Source organism: Corvus moneduloides, chromosome 5 (assembly GCF_009650955.1).
Source record: "Corvus moneduloides isolate bCorMon1 chromosome 5, bCorMon1.pri, whole genome shotgun sequence".
Classification (NCBI taxonomy): domain Eukaryota; kingdom Metazoa; phylum Chordata; class Aves; order Passeriformes; family Corvidae; genus Corvus; species Corvus moneduloides.
The window spans coordinates 18,768,159-18,783,974 of record NC_045480.1 but is presented as its reverse complement, the minus strand read 5'-3'; the positions used below and the strand labels follow the sequence as shown (position 1 = coordinate 18,783,974).

Here is a 15,816-nt window from a genome sequence, read left to right as displayed (position 1 = left end):
ATAAAAAAGAATTTGTTTAGGACAACTGGGAACTTAAGAATGTTAAAGCAAGCACAAAAGTGATGTTTTGGCCAGGAATGTCTGGAAAGGGAAAATAATTTTTTTTTCTAATGTCAGCATAAAACTTTGTCTAAGTGTCAGCAGCAAGAAGAAAATGTGAAATCATCAGCAAAAAGAAACATTTATCATTCCTGAACTTCCATGTCACCTATGGCAACCTCTGGGAACAAGTTTTTCTGCAGGGAATAGTGTGAGTATTTACTGGCAATAGATTTCAAATATTTTTAAACGTCTCCTTGAAAACAAAACATATCATTGGATGTCCACTCCAGAATGGCCTTCTGTATTTGAGAGAAGAAAAAGTGTGAACAATACACCTACTTTTAAGTAAGATCTGGAAAGATTTTCAAAAAAGCAACGACTGAGGAGGGTGGGGTTTTCTGGTTTTGCTGTGTAGACATAGTTGAACCTAAAATGCTGAAAAAACAAACCCAATGCAGTCTTATAAGTCACAGTGACAATCATCACAGTGAAACATTTATGTAGGGTTCACTTAAAAAAAGTTAATCAAGAACAGGTAGACAAACTCACAATAGGTTATTAGCAGATGAACATGAAATTCCTCCCCCGGTGAGTGCAGTGATGCTCTGGTATGTAGCCAGTCCAGCACTGCTTCCCAGGTCCCACAGCTCCAAGTGGCTTATAGCACCTTGCATCCATAAGGGCTGCAAAATGACAGCAGCAACTCATCTCCTTCAAGCATGCAACTTTCAGATGAGGACCCCACAGTGCAAACCCCTCAGACTGCAAGGCAGCTTAAGCAGCTACAGCAAAAGGCCCATCTGGCTGTAAGAGCCCCTCCTGCTGTGAAATGCCCCTTCTGACTGGTCCAGAGCGGGAGCTTGTGCTCCACTTCCCCTCTGAAAGCTTGGTGGTGGTGGTGTATCCAAAATGCTGCTGGGGGCTCTTCATGGTACTACACCCTACTCCGTATTTGTAGGATCAGGCAAAGTTCTGGGCTGAGGTTGATGGAAAGCTCATATGGTGTTGGACAGAGGCCTGGCTCTGCTGACAGGATGGAGGAGGAAGAGATCTTATCTTTGCTTCCTCTAAACCCAAAACAAGTTACTCCTAATAAAGAAAAGATGATTGGCCTGCAGGTAAAGACTAGGGGTAAGTAAGTATTTTTCTGCTTACCAAGGTCTGAATGGAATGCTCATTTTGGAGCTACACAAAAATAGTGAGGTTGACAAAGGTGTTTCTTTGAGAAAATGTTTGAGGTTTTTTGTAAATCGTGACATTAATGTACCTGAAATGTATATCCTATCACAGAGTTTGTGCTGGAATTGTGATGAAACCCAAAACCATGACCACAATAAGGTGCAATGTCTGGAAGAACTAGACCTATCTTCTCAGTGTTCATCATTAAATAGCATGAATTCGTATTTTTTCTGCATAGAAGAAGACCTGGAGGACTCTCAGAAAACCTAAAAAGGACAATAGTCTTTTTGTATTTTTGTACCAAATTCCCACTCTCTAATAAGCTCAATTTTTCATTTTACAACCTGATTACTAGATACTGGATTACATCCACCATGATCATTTTTAGGGAGACTACTTAAAAAAAAATCTAAGTGAAACTAATGCAATTTGCATCAGTTTTGTCATGATCTGAGCCATGCCTATTTACAAAACCAGGAGTTTTAAGTTTTAAGAAGACAGTAAGAAAATGGCACGAAAGGGGATTTAAGCCACTGCTGTCTGTTGTGCCACAAGATAAAGTATGTGGAGACACAAAAAGGAACTGCTAGAGTGCTTTAGAGACTGTCTCAGGCTACTGAAATGGTAGAAGTGGGGAGATAGCAGCACTAGCTCCACCCAATGCAATGAATAACCAGAATTCTTGACAAATAGGCACATACGGTGTTTTTTAGGAGTTAACTCTGGAAATTATAATCAGCTCCAACCACTTCACCCTCAAACTAGGAAACCAAAAATCCTAAAGGAAAAAGCAAAGCAGCAGCCTCAGAGTATCATATAAGCCTGTTAAAAATCAGCTTACACTATGTCTCCAGGAATTTAAAGATTATGAAAATAAACAAATTTTGCTATTCAATATCTAAGCAAGAGGCTTCACCATTACCTAATGGCTGGCCAAAGCTAGATAGCAGTATGCAGTAATATTTAAACAGCACCTTGACACTGCTATTAGAAAACAGATTGTTACTGAAAACTTTGAAATATGAAGGTCTCATTTGCTGAGGTTCCTGAAGTTTCGTTGAAAACTTGGCTTTTTGCCCTATGGCCTATCTGTCTATAAATTATCTAAAGATCTTATAGGGTGTCTCACAAAATGAAGCCCAGATTCTGGAATATAACCCTTTACTGGAGTTGTGAAAATCTTTTCTTAAGAGAGATAAACCTTTGCATTTCCTGTTCGGGGTTTGTGTAGTTCTAGACATATTATTACCATGGAAAATTCAGGAATATTTGACAGGTTCTGTTAAAGAAACATCTTAAGGAAAAGGTTAAATAAATTCCATGCCTATGCAATGTTTCAATGGATTTATAATTATAAAACCCACATTCATGGAATTCTGAACCAAACACAATTTTTATTTTGTTGGATTGGAAGACCAGACATTTTATCAACAAACAGGAGAACTTCCAAATTTCTTTTAATCGTACTGCATAATTATTTTTCCTTAGTCTCAAACTAAATTTCAGTGATGCAGAAAAATCCAAAGTACCATTTTTTAGTATAATATTTTTAAAGTATCTTTTTTGTGTATACATATCACACACATATGCACATGTGCATGCACTCACGTTTTCTTTGCTTTCGTTTCACCCTTAGGTTCTATATAAAAACTGCAGAGGTTCTTTGGATAGTTTCTGATGGCTCAGAATACCCACTGAGACTGAAATCAAGCCAGAGTATCTGGAAACCTAAATCCTCTCATTTTAATAGTTTTGCAAATCCTTGGCATTTTGCTTTGAACTTTAACCAAGAAAAGTTATATCTTATAAACAATGGCATTTGTTGATTGGATGAAGGACTAGATCAATATTGATTTTGGCAACTTGTTTTGGCTGGGTTTGCATGAAGAAATATGCTGGTTGTGGTGTTAAAAAGTTATGTCAGTTCCTCAACATGTGCCTCTTTTTCTTGGAGCATTGCCTGAAAAATAGTTTCCAAAGTTACTTCCAGAAGTTAACCTAGAGGCTATCTATTATTGTGAGCTAACAACAGCCTTCTGCTGAGCTATCAGCATGTATGAAATAAAACCATTCAAGAAGGCAGATTAAAGACAGGAAAAAAAAAAAAAAGGATTTCTGTTTCACAGAAGTACTAAAGGGTAGGTCCCCATTTTTATTTCCAATGAAGCTGATTTACACTATTGTTGCAATTTAAAAGGAGCTTTATATGTAGAGTAATAGCAACAAGATTTTAGGCACTCTGAGAATTACCTAGTTGACACACAGCAAAATAAGAGCCATAGGATGTACATGAATCAGTTCTGATTCAAGGGCAGTACTAGGAATGAACAAAAATGTATCAGGTAGAGAAAATGTGCCATTTTCATTTCAAAGTTTCCACTGAGGCAGAGTCCACTGCAAACTGATCAATTGCTACAATTAGCATCACAACTAAAACTTTATGTTTGGTTTTGAATTAATTTTTTCCTAGTTTCAGCTTCCAACTCTTTGAGCTTCTGATACAAGTGCTACAGGAAGGAGTCATGTTGAAAGTGACTATCTATTTATACATCTATCCATCTACCTGCCGATCTTCCATTTCCTGTAGATGCTGTTAGTTCACATATCTTTCTCCTCTCATGGTGCTTAGCCCTCTGATGTATTTCCAGAAAGCAAGCATACCACATCCCAGACATTTTTTTTGGCTATGATAAACAAGACAAGCTCCTTCATGCCTGCTCTACCAGAGCAATTTTCTCCATTTCATCCAGGTGCCTGCTTTACTCATGCACAAGTTTGAATTCTCAAACATGAGTGAACAAATTTTCCAGATAGTATCTTAGCAATATTCTTGACAAATAGCACTAATATTTTCCCAATTTTAAGAAAAAACTTTCCCTACCTGATTCACTCTGAGATTACTTGTCGCTTTTTGCATTCAGGTCACTTTGTTCCTCTGACTGCATGCTGGGGCTGACCAGCCTTTTCAATTGTGGGGTTTTTTACTGTGCTGCCGTGAGGAATGCCACTTTACAACAGAAATTTATGTTCTTTGACCCAGAGAATGGAATTCATCTCCTCTGTGTTTAGGGACTTTCAGAATGTGATTTAATCTGTCCTCAGAGGAGTCCAAGACAGGTAGGACAAATGAGCAGTAAAAAGCTTCCATTTCTATATGTTGAATACAAATGCCTTGAGAACTGCTATAGTGGGTAGTATTTCATCAACAGATAATGTGAATGCAGTGTTGCATTCCCCATCCTCTAAAAAAGAACAAAACCACTTATTGAACATTTCTAGATTTCTGCATTTTTTCATTATTTCTCATTTTCATCTAATAAGGACTAAATACATAGTTCGTGATTCTCTCTGGCCATTACTTTAGGCCCTTGATTTTATATATATTAAAAATTATAATTAATGTATCTGTGTTGTCTGGGAATCATCCCTTATTCCTGCCTCCCCAGAACAAAGGGTATTTTCTTAATTTTTAACATCCAAATTAATTATTTCTTAAGGTAATACAAAGGACACAAAACTTTACTCTGCTTTGACATACATTAGGATAAGCAAAGTAAAACGATGCATCACTAGAGCTGCTGTTATTGAGTTGCTTTAAGGATTTTGTGACAGCATTTTCCTATAAGTTCCTTCATTTTTCCAGAAATCCTTTATAGTGTATACTCTGTTAAATGTATCTTATGCATTACCAAATCTAATAATTTCAAGAAAAGGAGAGAAAATATTCTACAAGTGGCTGGGGTTTTTCACTTTACAGGAAAAATTTCAGTCATTTCAGACTTGTAAAAGTCCAGCAGTTCCTGAAGTCATTCAGAGTCTGCTGTCTGAGTTTTGATCAGCTCCAGTTTTGATGGCAGGATCTGTTATCAGTTTGAAGTGGCATGTCATAGAAGATTCTTTAGCATTTTATTCTAAGCTTGGCTAGAGAGATTAAATTCTCTAACCATTTTTACCTGAAACAGTGCTTCTAAATTATGATGAGAACAGAAATAATTTCCTTATTGCTCCAAAATTTGTCCAACACCTGTAGGAGCAAGCTGTACCATGGGATTTCTGTGCCTCTGACTCTATTCAACTATCAGAGTACCCAAAAGTGGAAAGAAAAAAAAGAGTTCTTTCTCCAAGGGCAAAAATGAAATTTGTTTCCCTTTTTAGACCTTACTTCTTTAGCTCCTGTTTGCTCAATCCTAATACAGGTTAAAAAAACCCCAACCTATTTGCCAGGCCCAGTTCATGATACTAAAATCAATCCAGACCTCTTAAGAATCCCCCAGGAATTTGCAGGTGGCTTGTCACCTATGTAGTGTCTTGTCTGGCTTCTTCTCTAATGCACAGTGCATTTGATGCAATAGCGTCATCGCCACCAGGGCCAGAGCAGGACTTCGGCCAGAGCCCATCTTGCTGGAGGCAGTGCCTGAACTGGATTCAGCAGAAGCAACAGTTCCCTCCCCAGTCATCTCAGTTGGACCAAAGTGGAACTGTTAGGAACAACTTTCTTTTCTGCTGGACTTTTAGGGGAGGCCTCAGATCACATCTAGGTCTTGTACTTGTGTTTATTGGTCAGAAAGCCCTTTATCATCAAATTCTTTCTTCTTCAATGAGCACAACTTGCAGACTCTCTCCTAACTTTGTTACATACCTAATGCATAGGTTGAGCTCCTTTGAGTCTTTGTATATCCTCCAGGTCTTCAACCATTGCTTTGGATCCTCCTTAAGTTCCCTCCAATATTTTTGAGATCAGTCTTGAAAGGTAAAAACAAGAACTGCCCTGTTGTAGAAGCTGTTGAAGCAATGCCAGCTACAGAAGCTCCCAGCCAACTCAATTGCTTGTCTTCTCAAGTTGGTGTTTTACGTACTGAATTCCACCGCTTAGCTCCATCCTCCTGCTAAAAGGCCAAAGTAATCAATGAGATTATCATTCATCCTTAAGGTCTTCATCAAAGGCCCACAAATATGAGTCATTGTTTCCCCAGCCATGCTAAAGACAGGTCGACCGGCACACACACGTGCCAGGTCACACTTCAGAGAGATTCAGATGCTCACTGTCTCTCCACCCAGCTCCTTGGAGAGACTCGTGGGCAGGTGGGAGCCAACATGCACTTCAGCCACATGCTTGAAGTGAAGAACTAGAAAACAGCCACCTTGAGGTGCTTCACAGCATGTACCTCCTGTACAGTGTAAATATATCCACAGAGACATTCAGACTCTCTTTAGAAGCTCAAAACTGCAGCTGTGTCTCACAGAGCAAAAAAAGCCGGAAATAGAGAGTAAATACATAGTCTTTTTGCCTTCTGATATGAGATTTCTCAAAACTAGGCATGAAGGGCAGGGAAAAAGTAAAATGACATAGTTTTGCTTTTTTATAGCACCAGGCAGGGGTTGTTAAATTAACAATTCTTATATAAAGGCCTCTTCTCTAGAAAATGTATTGCTAAAAGAGCTATTACAAAGTGGGTCAGAAGCAGAGTAAGTGCAAAAATGTTTCAGAGTATGTTTAAATAGAATGATAAGCACTTGCAAGACTTTTGTTGGATCTGGTTTAGAGTATCAGCTTGCGATGATCTTGCAGTGCTTTGACCTCCTGGGCCACAGAACTGACACTCTCCTACTTTATCCCCATTCTGTACCCCTCTGGCTTTTGGGCTGAACTTTTGTTTTTTAGCTTGAAGTGGAAAAAGGAACGTATTCAGCTCTTTCATCTGAAATTCACCAGCTACCTAAAGAGCAGACTTCCTGGTTCATGTATGGAGCAGGTCATATTCCTCTTTCGCTATGACTGTCAGGTCTGTCATATAACCTCCACAAACCCACTGCAGAGAAATTCAGACATATTTTAGAGAAGTAGTTTACTTTTGCTAAATATAAAAGGGCAGGGACTTGCTTTCAAAGACTGAAATTTTGCTTTAAAAGTGATCTTATTAAGAGAAGGAAAATGAGTCAGTAGCATGTGGAACATATATTATGTGTGAGACATCTTACCCATGCAAGGGGAGAGGGGATACAGAAAAGAGTTTTGCCTGCACTTGCAACAATCTTCAAAAGCTTTTTTCCCCTTGCTTTGCAGGACTGCATATTTCTTTGTTCATATACAGAACCAGTCATTATGTGTATGTGTTTTGGTTTGAGACCTCCTAACTTAGCAAGCAACTCAATGACATCCTCCTGTGTAGTGTCACTACTTTGAGTGTCGCTGCCAGTACAATCTAGCAGTAGAAACATATGAAATGGTCAAGTTCATCCGAGTTTCAGGATAGGTCTTAACATATCCCACCTCACTCCCTGCTGTGGGAACAACAGAAAAAGGAAGTGGCTGGAAAGCTTCTGACCCAGTCAGCTTTCCACTGCATTTGAGGCATTCTGTAACTCACAGAGCCTCAGCACCAGCTCTGTGATAACCTGTCTCTCCCATTTCTCATATTCCCTCTGGACTGTTGTGCTTTCCAAGCAAGGATGTGACGAATACAAGGGAAACAGGATAAAAGCAGGACTGGGGATAAAATTATGAAATCACATGACCATTTGGCACTGATCAGGTTCAAAAATCACAAAGTTGTCAGAAAGAGAGATCTAAGATACTAGACAGGTCTAGTAACCTTTACAAGAAACACCCACATGCTCTTCCAACATTTTCTCCTTTACGTGTGTGCATGGCAGGAGGAAGCTATTACTGCTTTCGTTTTACGCATGAAGAACTGAGACTCAGTGCTTATAACTAAGCAGCCCAGTGCAGGGATACCCAAATCAACCCAGTTCAGTCATGTAGCAGCAAAACAGGCACTGGGAAAAGAACAGCCATGCTTCCTTAGCTAGTCAGCCCTGCTGGAAAGCAACCTATGCCTTGCTAATAAGATTATCCTGCTTCCAGAAACTGGGATTTCTCATTTAGGGACCCTCTTTTAGTATCTGAAATTTGGCTTTAGAAATTGTCTTGTTACGAAAACGTTTAGAGCTGGCTTGGTCATTGCTGCATGGAAAGGTACCCAAAGGAACTGAAAGGATTATCCAAAAAAGTAGTGAAGACTTTCAGAGGAAGCTGGGGCAGAGAAAGCAACTGTAGCCACATGTGTTTGCCAAACTAACCCCCAAACCCATGAAATGTCTGCTGTTCTGCCAGTGGCTATGGAGACTCTCACTCACATGAAAAAGCTTTGACTTGAGCTCCTGGGTATGTCAATGGCTCCACTGAAATTATACTACTGTTTTCATAAGCTATTTATTTCCTGTTAATACCTTGGAAAAATTCTTAGAAGAGACTTAAATGAAGACAGTATTGCAACTTGGCAAGTTCATTTCAAAATTCATTAGTGCTCTTTTTCTATTTTCCTTTGCAGAGCTCCGGTGCCTGTCATCAATAGTCAAGGGGAGAATTGGGGACGGTTTTGTTTGATTCTGATTCTAAAGAGAAAAATCCTATTGGCTTCAGTGTTTTGGCCCTAAAAAATTATTGAATTTCCCCTAGGAAGCTTCAACTTTAAAATATTCTGTACTGATACATTTTTAAGTCTGCCCAGATGTAAAATGTTTACATGAATTAACTTCACTTTTTGAATACCTGAGACAGAAAGATTTCCTAATTAAAGAAGATGTATTCTGTATTAGTCTTTCCTATCTATTGTGATTCAATCCATATGATCAATCTATTTTCCTTCTGTCATGGATTGCAGAGATCATTCAGCCATGGTGGTTTAACATAATGCTGTGCTGTGTTTGTACAGAAACACTGCACAAGGGAGATTCCAAAGGGATTTTAGCAACCCTCATCTAACACAGGATTTTTGAATAACATTACTTGGCCATAGGGAAAAGTATTTCCTTTTGACATTTTTTTTTTCTCCAATGAAAATACAAAAAGTGGAAGTTAGATAGTACTGTTATTAGAGCTTTGTTGCAATGAGAGAAAAAGTGGTGTTCACAACAGCATGGATACAGCAGCTGAGAGACAGCTTCTCTGCTAGACCTTCATTTGATCAGCCTCTCTCCTAGATTTAGGTCTTCATGGAGCTGATTCCTCTCTTGGACCATGCCTAGCACATCCCACTTCCTTAGAATCCTCTGTATCATTGGGAGTTTGGGAGAGCAGAGAGGAAATAATGAGTTCAGTGTTGAGATTTTTGTGGTTTAAGTGTCAGTTACTAAGGAGATGCTTGGAAAATTGCTCTGTGTGGATTTCTAATAGAAATAAAAAGATGAAGATGGAACCTGTCAAAAAATCCATAAGCAGAAAAAGCCACCTATACTTGTCCTTGGCTGCAACCTGAATGGAGTAGGAAGCACCAGAACACAGCAGTTCTGTTTCGTGCACTCACTAAAGCCAGGGAAAAGTGTTAATATTTTCATAGAAAACATTTCAAAAAAATCTCCCTTCTGCAACAGCTTTTGGATTCTCAGGGTTTTTCCTGGTTTGTGTTTTTTTCCCTTGCTCTCCTTCCATTTCACCTTTACTGGTGCAAGAGAAGAGAGTAGAAAGGTGGCAAGTGATCTAGCTAGCGAGCTACATAGGTAGGTATCTTGCAGTGACAGGGTAGTAAATATGACTTAAGTTAATCAGGCCTGTTGAACTGAAATTTAGTTTTCAGATTTCCTCCCAAAACCTCAGCACACACCAGACTCATGCTTCAGTCCCTGTGACTGACATGCCACGCTGAAGGATGTCACACATATGTGCACAGGCAGCCAGTGGTACAGTGGGACACTATTTGCTGCCCAGCCAAAAGAATGTGTTCCTGCTCCATTGCAAACACAGAACAGACTCGTTTCTAAACAGTCTGTTTATTCTTTTGAGTTGCATTTGTCACCTGTATATGCTGAAATGTAACTGAGTCTTATTTCCATTTACTTCTCCTTTATGCTGAGCATAGACAAAGCAGCAGTAGGTCCTTGAACAGTTCCTGATTTTCATTAACAGTTCTCAAATTTCTGTTCCTAAGTAACTATGTCTAGTTACTTAGGGTTTAGAGAACTGGCTCACTCTTTTCCTTTAATCGTTTAATGCAGTATTCTGATTGCATAAGGCAAGAAAGTAATAGAGCAGTTCTCTTCCTCTGTAAGACCTAAAATAGAACTACTATTTTAAGTCACCCCTCCTGGGTGCAAGGCTTTCTGTTTTTAAAAGCTGGTTCTTACTTTTAGATTCTCTTTAGAGTTCAGCATTAGATACCTTGCAAATCAAAATTGAAGTCACACAAGATTTTTTTTTCTTCTTCTTCTTCTTAATACTACAAATAGATGTTTTCTTGCATCAGCATTATCCTTTGCACTGTGAAGGGGCAATATGCACTAGAGGGTGGCTATTTTAATTTCAGAATTTTGTTACTGAGGCAAATAGTGTAATAAAACCAACATTAAACTTTGATAAACTTGAGACAACTTTGAAGAACATTTCTTAACAGAAGACTTCCTAGTATATGTTTGGACTACCAATAAAATTTTGGCCATAAGCCTGCTTCCCTCCTTCTGCTCCCCTTCTTCCCCCCCCACTTTCTCCTAGTGCTGCAATATACAGAAGCAAAAAGAGGAAATCAGCTGATGACATTTTTTCAACTGAAGAACAATTTTTGCTTAGTATTCCCTGTAGTGTTCTTTGCGTAACATTCTCATTTCTTACTCCGTTTTTACGTGATGGCAGAAAGAACTGGTTGCTGCAAGCCTTGGTGTGCCCACTCTTGCTTTCCTACAGAAAGTAAGAGCAATGTGGAGTCTGAGGACCCAATTGCACAGTTTTTTGCCAGGGCTCCAGGTAGTTCCCAGTGCCCAGGCTGAACCCTGTTGTACCCCACATTCACTTTTGTGACTACTGGATACACTGCCAAGGGCATAGGTAATGTCTTAAAACTGATTCTGTTGAGACTACTGTCTGAATATATCCTTAAGTTTTTTCTGCTTAACACAAATCTTTAAGAAGACAGGCACATAGCACAGTGACACTTCCACAGTGGCACCACTTCCATCAGCTTGTCTTAAGATATTTTGCAAGGCATATTTGAAAGAGGAATAGGCCTTTAAAAACTGCCAGACCACTATCCCAGAAGCTGTAGGGCTGCTGGCATATCAGCATTCAGTGGCCCTTCCTGATAGCTGACAATATTAGATGTTTTAGAAGACAATGAAAATCTCTTTGAAAAAAAATAGTTTATTTATTTTTCAGGGAAACTAATGGTGACTAAATCATTGGACCAAAACCACTAATCCAAAACTGACAAGTTATATTGCATGGACATATCAATGTCCAAATAATAAAAGTCTCCCTCTGCCTGTTATATAAAAAGACTTTATAAAGTCAGGAAACATTATAGACAAAAGGACTTTGAAAGTTCAGAGAAAAATCCTTGCTGAGCGAAATGCTGGTGAGATTACATTTTAAAAAATGGAGAAATATTCCAAAACTGATGAGCAGGAAATTTGGCTTATTTGGCAAACAACAAAAGAAAAATCCTATTTTGCTTATTGCACTTTTGTGTCCATAGTTTGATTCCAAGAAGGCTGAAAGTAGTTAAATTTACCTTTGTAGCAAAAAATGCCTACCATATTCAGGGACTTGAGGGTTCTTTATGGCATTATTGAACCTTAATTCTCTTCATGCTAAAAGATGCTATGGGCAGACAGAGTTGATGGGAAGGATCCAAAAGATAACCCCATTTCTACTAGTTTCTGTTCACTTGTGAATGATATCCAGCATGTCAGGCTCAGGTTACTGTTCCCAGCCTCTCTCTGCTATCTCCTTTTCCTTCTTTAATTCAGTTAATCTTTCTCTGTTCTTGCCATCTGTTTAGTTAGTCTGTCCTAAACTGTTTCTTTTGCAGCACTGCTGCAATCCTGCAACCAGCAAGATAACCAAGAGCACTGCTTTTGGCAGCTCAACACTAGTGTAAATTTGCCAGGTCTCAGAGTGGCTGGTAAGGATTTTTGCTACATTTTTTCTTCGTCTAGCAGCAAGCTTGGAGGAAGCAGAATAAGAAAAGCACTCTGTTGCTATTTTGCTGTCCTACTCTCCCTCTCTTAGTAGAATTTTTTTGTTTTGTTCTGTCCTTAAGAAACTCGGAGTCAGTTTTAAGTAAGAGTAAAAAAATTATCTCTTTTCTGTTCTACCAAAGGGACAGTTAACACCATAAAAATTCAGGACAAGGGAGTAAAGGAATGTTCACAAGAACTTGCTGCAGATAAATGGCAAGGAAAAAAAGAAGGAGGGTTAACTCAATTTCCTTCTTTGCCCAGGTCTCCAAAAGTGTCTGAGTGATTATTAGTGGTACTGTTTGTTATCATGTCATAAAAGAGAAGATCAGGTTAACACCTGTGAATTGCTATGCCCAAGTGCTTCATTGAAAAGAACTCAGAGCAAATGTCCCTCCTCTGCTTCTGCCTTCTTAATTGACTGCCTGTTATTGCTGCAACCAGTGCACATGGCAGAATGCATGCTTCTGCCTCAATATTTAACTGATATTTGAAAAGGCAGTTAAATGCTCTGGCATCTTCATAAGAAAATTTCCCACCCTCAGATTGTCCATGATGAAGGGGACAGAAATTCTCAGCCACTAAATGGCATTTTATGGCAATGGAAAGTTGGCATTTATACCTGTTTCAAATATGTTCCCTTGAGTCTGTTTCCTTTTAGCGAACACTTCATTTTACTTACTTTTTCACTGAGTTCTGCTGATGACAAAACGAAGCAAGGAAGACTGACTGGAAAATTGGAATTCCTTTTCATTAAACTGCTTCTAGTTTCAAAATTTGTTTCTGTATTCATGCGAATGCAATCCACGACCTTTCCACTGAAAACAAAGCACAAGTCTGTGACAAAGCCCCCAGAGAAGGTTCACAGTGGCTGCACTCCCCAGGAAAGGACGAGACTCCTCTGGAGAGCTTTCACTAACCAGACTGGGGTTGGAAACTTGGTTTTCCATGGCTGGGAGAAAGCCAAGGCCTTTCTCTTAGCTTGTCTTTCCTTCCTTCCATATATCATCTGGAGAAGATATTTTGCCAAATTTTGGTGAGCTGACATTTCAATGTTTGACTGCTGCAACAAAATGACATTTTCGGACAAAAAAAGAACTGTCAAAAGACTCTTAATGTTTTATAGTTGAGTGCCCAAAAAACGTTCTCTCTACAATTCGTTACTGTATCATCTTTTGAGAAAAGAGGCGGCCCTCTAAACTTTTCTCTCATCAGTTGCACTGAAAACAGCACTCCAGTCTTGATGCTTAAGAATCAAGTCTTTTATGCCACAACTTTGATGACAACACAAATGTAGGAAAATAAATTGTCAGCACAACCTTTAAGAAAACTGAACTCTACAACAAGCCCAACTCATAAACAAAAATTAGACTCACTTTTTTCTGAATCCTTTTTTATTTATTTTTCTGCAGTAATACTTGCAGAATACTTGGGTTTCATATGCATAATTTAGCATGGAAAAAAATGCGAACAACTGAGCTGTAGGTGACATTGGGGCAGAGACAGTAAAATGAAATCTTATTGTAGTTGAACTGGCAATATGGCCTGTCCATCTCTGAGAGCAGAAAGTGTACCCTCCAGTGTACCGTGACATGCTTTAATCAGCATAAAATGGAACTGCCACTGAAAACATGGACCTCACCCTTGATGCAGTTTATCCTTCTCTTTTCCCACCTTCTCTTTTCTCTATGACCCCTTCCCACACAAAGAACAGGACAGCTTTAGCTGTTCTTCTCCCTTGATCTTCTTCATCACATGTGACAGGAAAAATGGATGGATCAGAACTGGCAATGAGTAAGTAGCTGGAGAGGGACAGAACAATATTTTTTATTGCAATGGTGATGTCAGTTTAAGCAGATTACAGCATTTGCTGCTACCTGGTAGTTTCTCCAGATAAGGTCACCAGGAGCCATGAATTTCCCTATAAAAGTTGGTTTGTGGGAAGATCTGTTTTTTATGCCAATTGCCCCTCTGTGTTTTCAGTACAACAGAAAGGAAGCATATTTGGACCATCCTGAGAACACCCATCTTTCTGAAACAGAGCAGATGGCCCTGAACTCTTTAATAGGTGCTTGGCACCCCCCAGGCTGGGCTGTATTATACCAAAGGTAACCTGTCTGGCACGTGCACCACAGAATGGGATGTGCAGCACAACACTGGATTTCACTCTCCCATCAGAATTCAGACAATCCACATACCTATTATTTCTTCAGCTATTGGGAGTGGGATTTACATGCTTAAATTCCTCATATTAAAAAACCAGACTGTTTTATTGACTAAACGGTATCGTTCCTCTAAAAAAACACACACAAGACATAAATAAATAGACATAAATAGACATAAATGCAGATCAACTGTTAAGTAATTTGCAGGAGTTTGAAATACTTATATTCATACCATGCTTGTAGACTTTTTTTCACTGGAATACATTTTGCACTCGTTAACAAAGATGCTATTCCATTTAAGTCAATTGGGGCTTCTCTGGTGTATCCTAGAACAGACCTGGAGCCAAGATGTGTATCTTACTCAGTTCATTAGACTCTCCAAAGCCGTAGATTAAATAAGCAAGTATGTCACTAAATCTGTTCAGCATTAAAATGATACAAAATGTATTTTTCCTCTTCCAACTAAATAGTTTTCTTCAAATTTGAACCAGATGGAAACACAGTGAGTTATCTGAGATGAGCTCATCTGGACTTCTGAGTGGAATGTCCGACATTTGGTCACACATCTTGAGATGTGAGTTAGGGTCTGAATGGGGAAATTTTTATCATCTTATGTTTACTCTTGTGGATAGGCTCATTAGGTTCAATGGGTAACAAGAAAAACACATGACACATGCACAGACGGAGTAAGGCCATGCAGGACATGGTTCTGTATAAAATCTCTGAAATGTAGTTAGCATTCCAAAGAAAATTGTCCCTCAAAACTCCAGCAAACACAATAAATGAAAGCTCAACATCAAAATCGGTTAAAAAATGTGGAGCAGTTCTTCTTTTTCTATGTCTTCCATTAAACCTGCTTTTGCTGTTTGTCTGGAAGATTAATATTTCAGGGGACACACTGAATTGTAAGTCTTCTATGGAACCAGACATACTGTTTGGTTTGGACTAATTAAAAAAAGCAGGAATCTACATTATTTCTTTTAATAGTTTAAAAAAAAAACAACTGTGAGGGAGTATATAAATGTAAAGCAGCAGATATTAAATCCCTGTGCTTTCAGGCTTAAAACCAAACAGTTCCAATGAGAACTCGCTCCCACATGGCAAGGCTACCAGGAAACTCCATGCTTCAGCTGTAGAGTCATTTTCTGTTGTCAGGTACACCAAGTGCTGCAGTCAAACAGCTCATGTTGAAGAAGTACCTGTCTTCTATTAGCCCAATCAGGCTGATCTGCCTCACTGAACTCAGGGGAGCTCTGCTGTTGCCTTCACCGAGGCAGGAATTTTACCTTTAGTCAAGAGCCTGAATATTAAATGCGTTGAGCTCCCGCATCCTCAGCAAAGAAAATGATACCCAGAAGTACCTCCTCTATATTATTATGCACATTCAATTTTTAGACAGTGTGACGGCTGCTTCAGGCTAATTTACCAGGCTTCCTGGTAAGATGAATTAGCATAGGTGGAACTCCTCACCGTGAGAATTAAG

General features: G+C 39.0%; 1 long non-coding RNA gene across 11 annotated transcripts in view; it reads right to left on the bottom strand.

Annotated features, from left to right (window-relative positions):
• The window catches only part of LOC116444786, a 74,731-nt gene that overhangs the window by 9,547 nt on the left and 49,368 nt on the right, over positions 1-15,816 (bottom strand). For 6 of the 11 annotated variants that reach the window (XR_004240499.1, XR_004240492.1, XR_004240493.1 and 3 more), the window contains one exon: positions 382-6,107. The exons of 2 other annotated variants lie outside the window; for them this stretch is intronic. This is a non-coding gene — a long non-coding RNA (uncharacterized LOC116444786). Of the gene's footprint in view, positions 1-381; positions 6,108-12,850; positions 12,987-15,816 lie in introns of all 11 variants that reach the window. 3 more of the 11 variants (XR_004240491.1, XR_004240495.1, XR_004240496.1) reach the window with 3 other exon arrangements.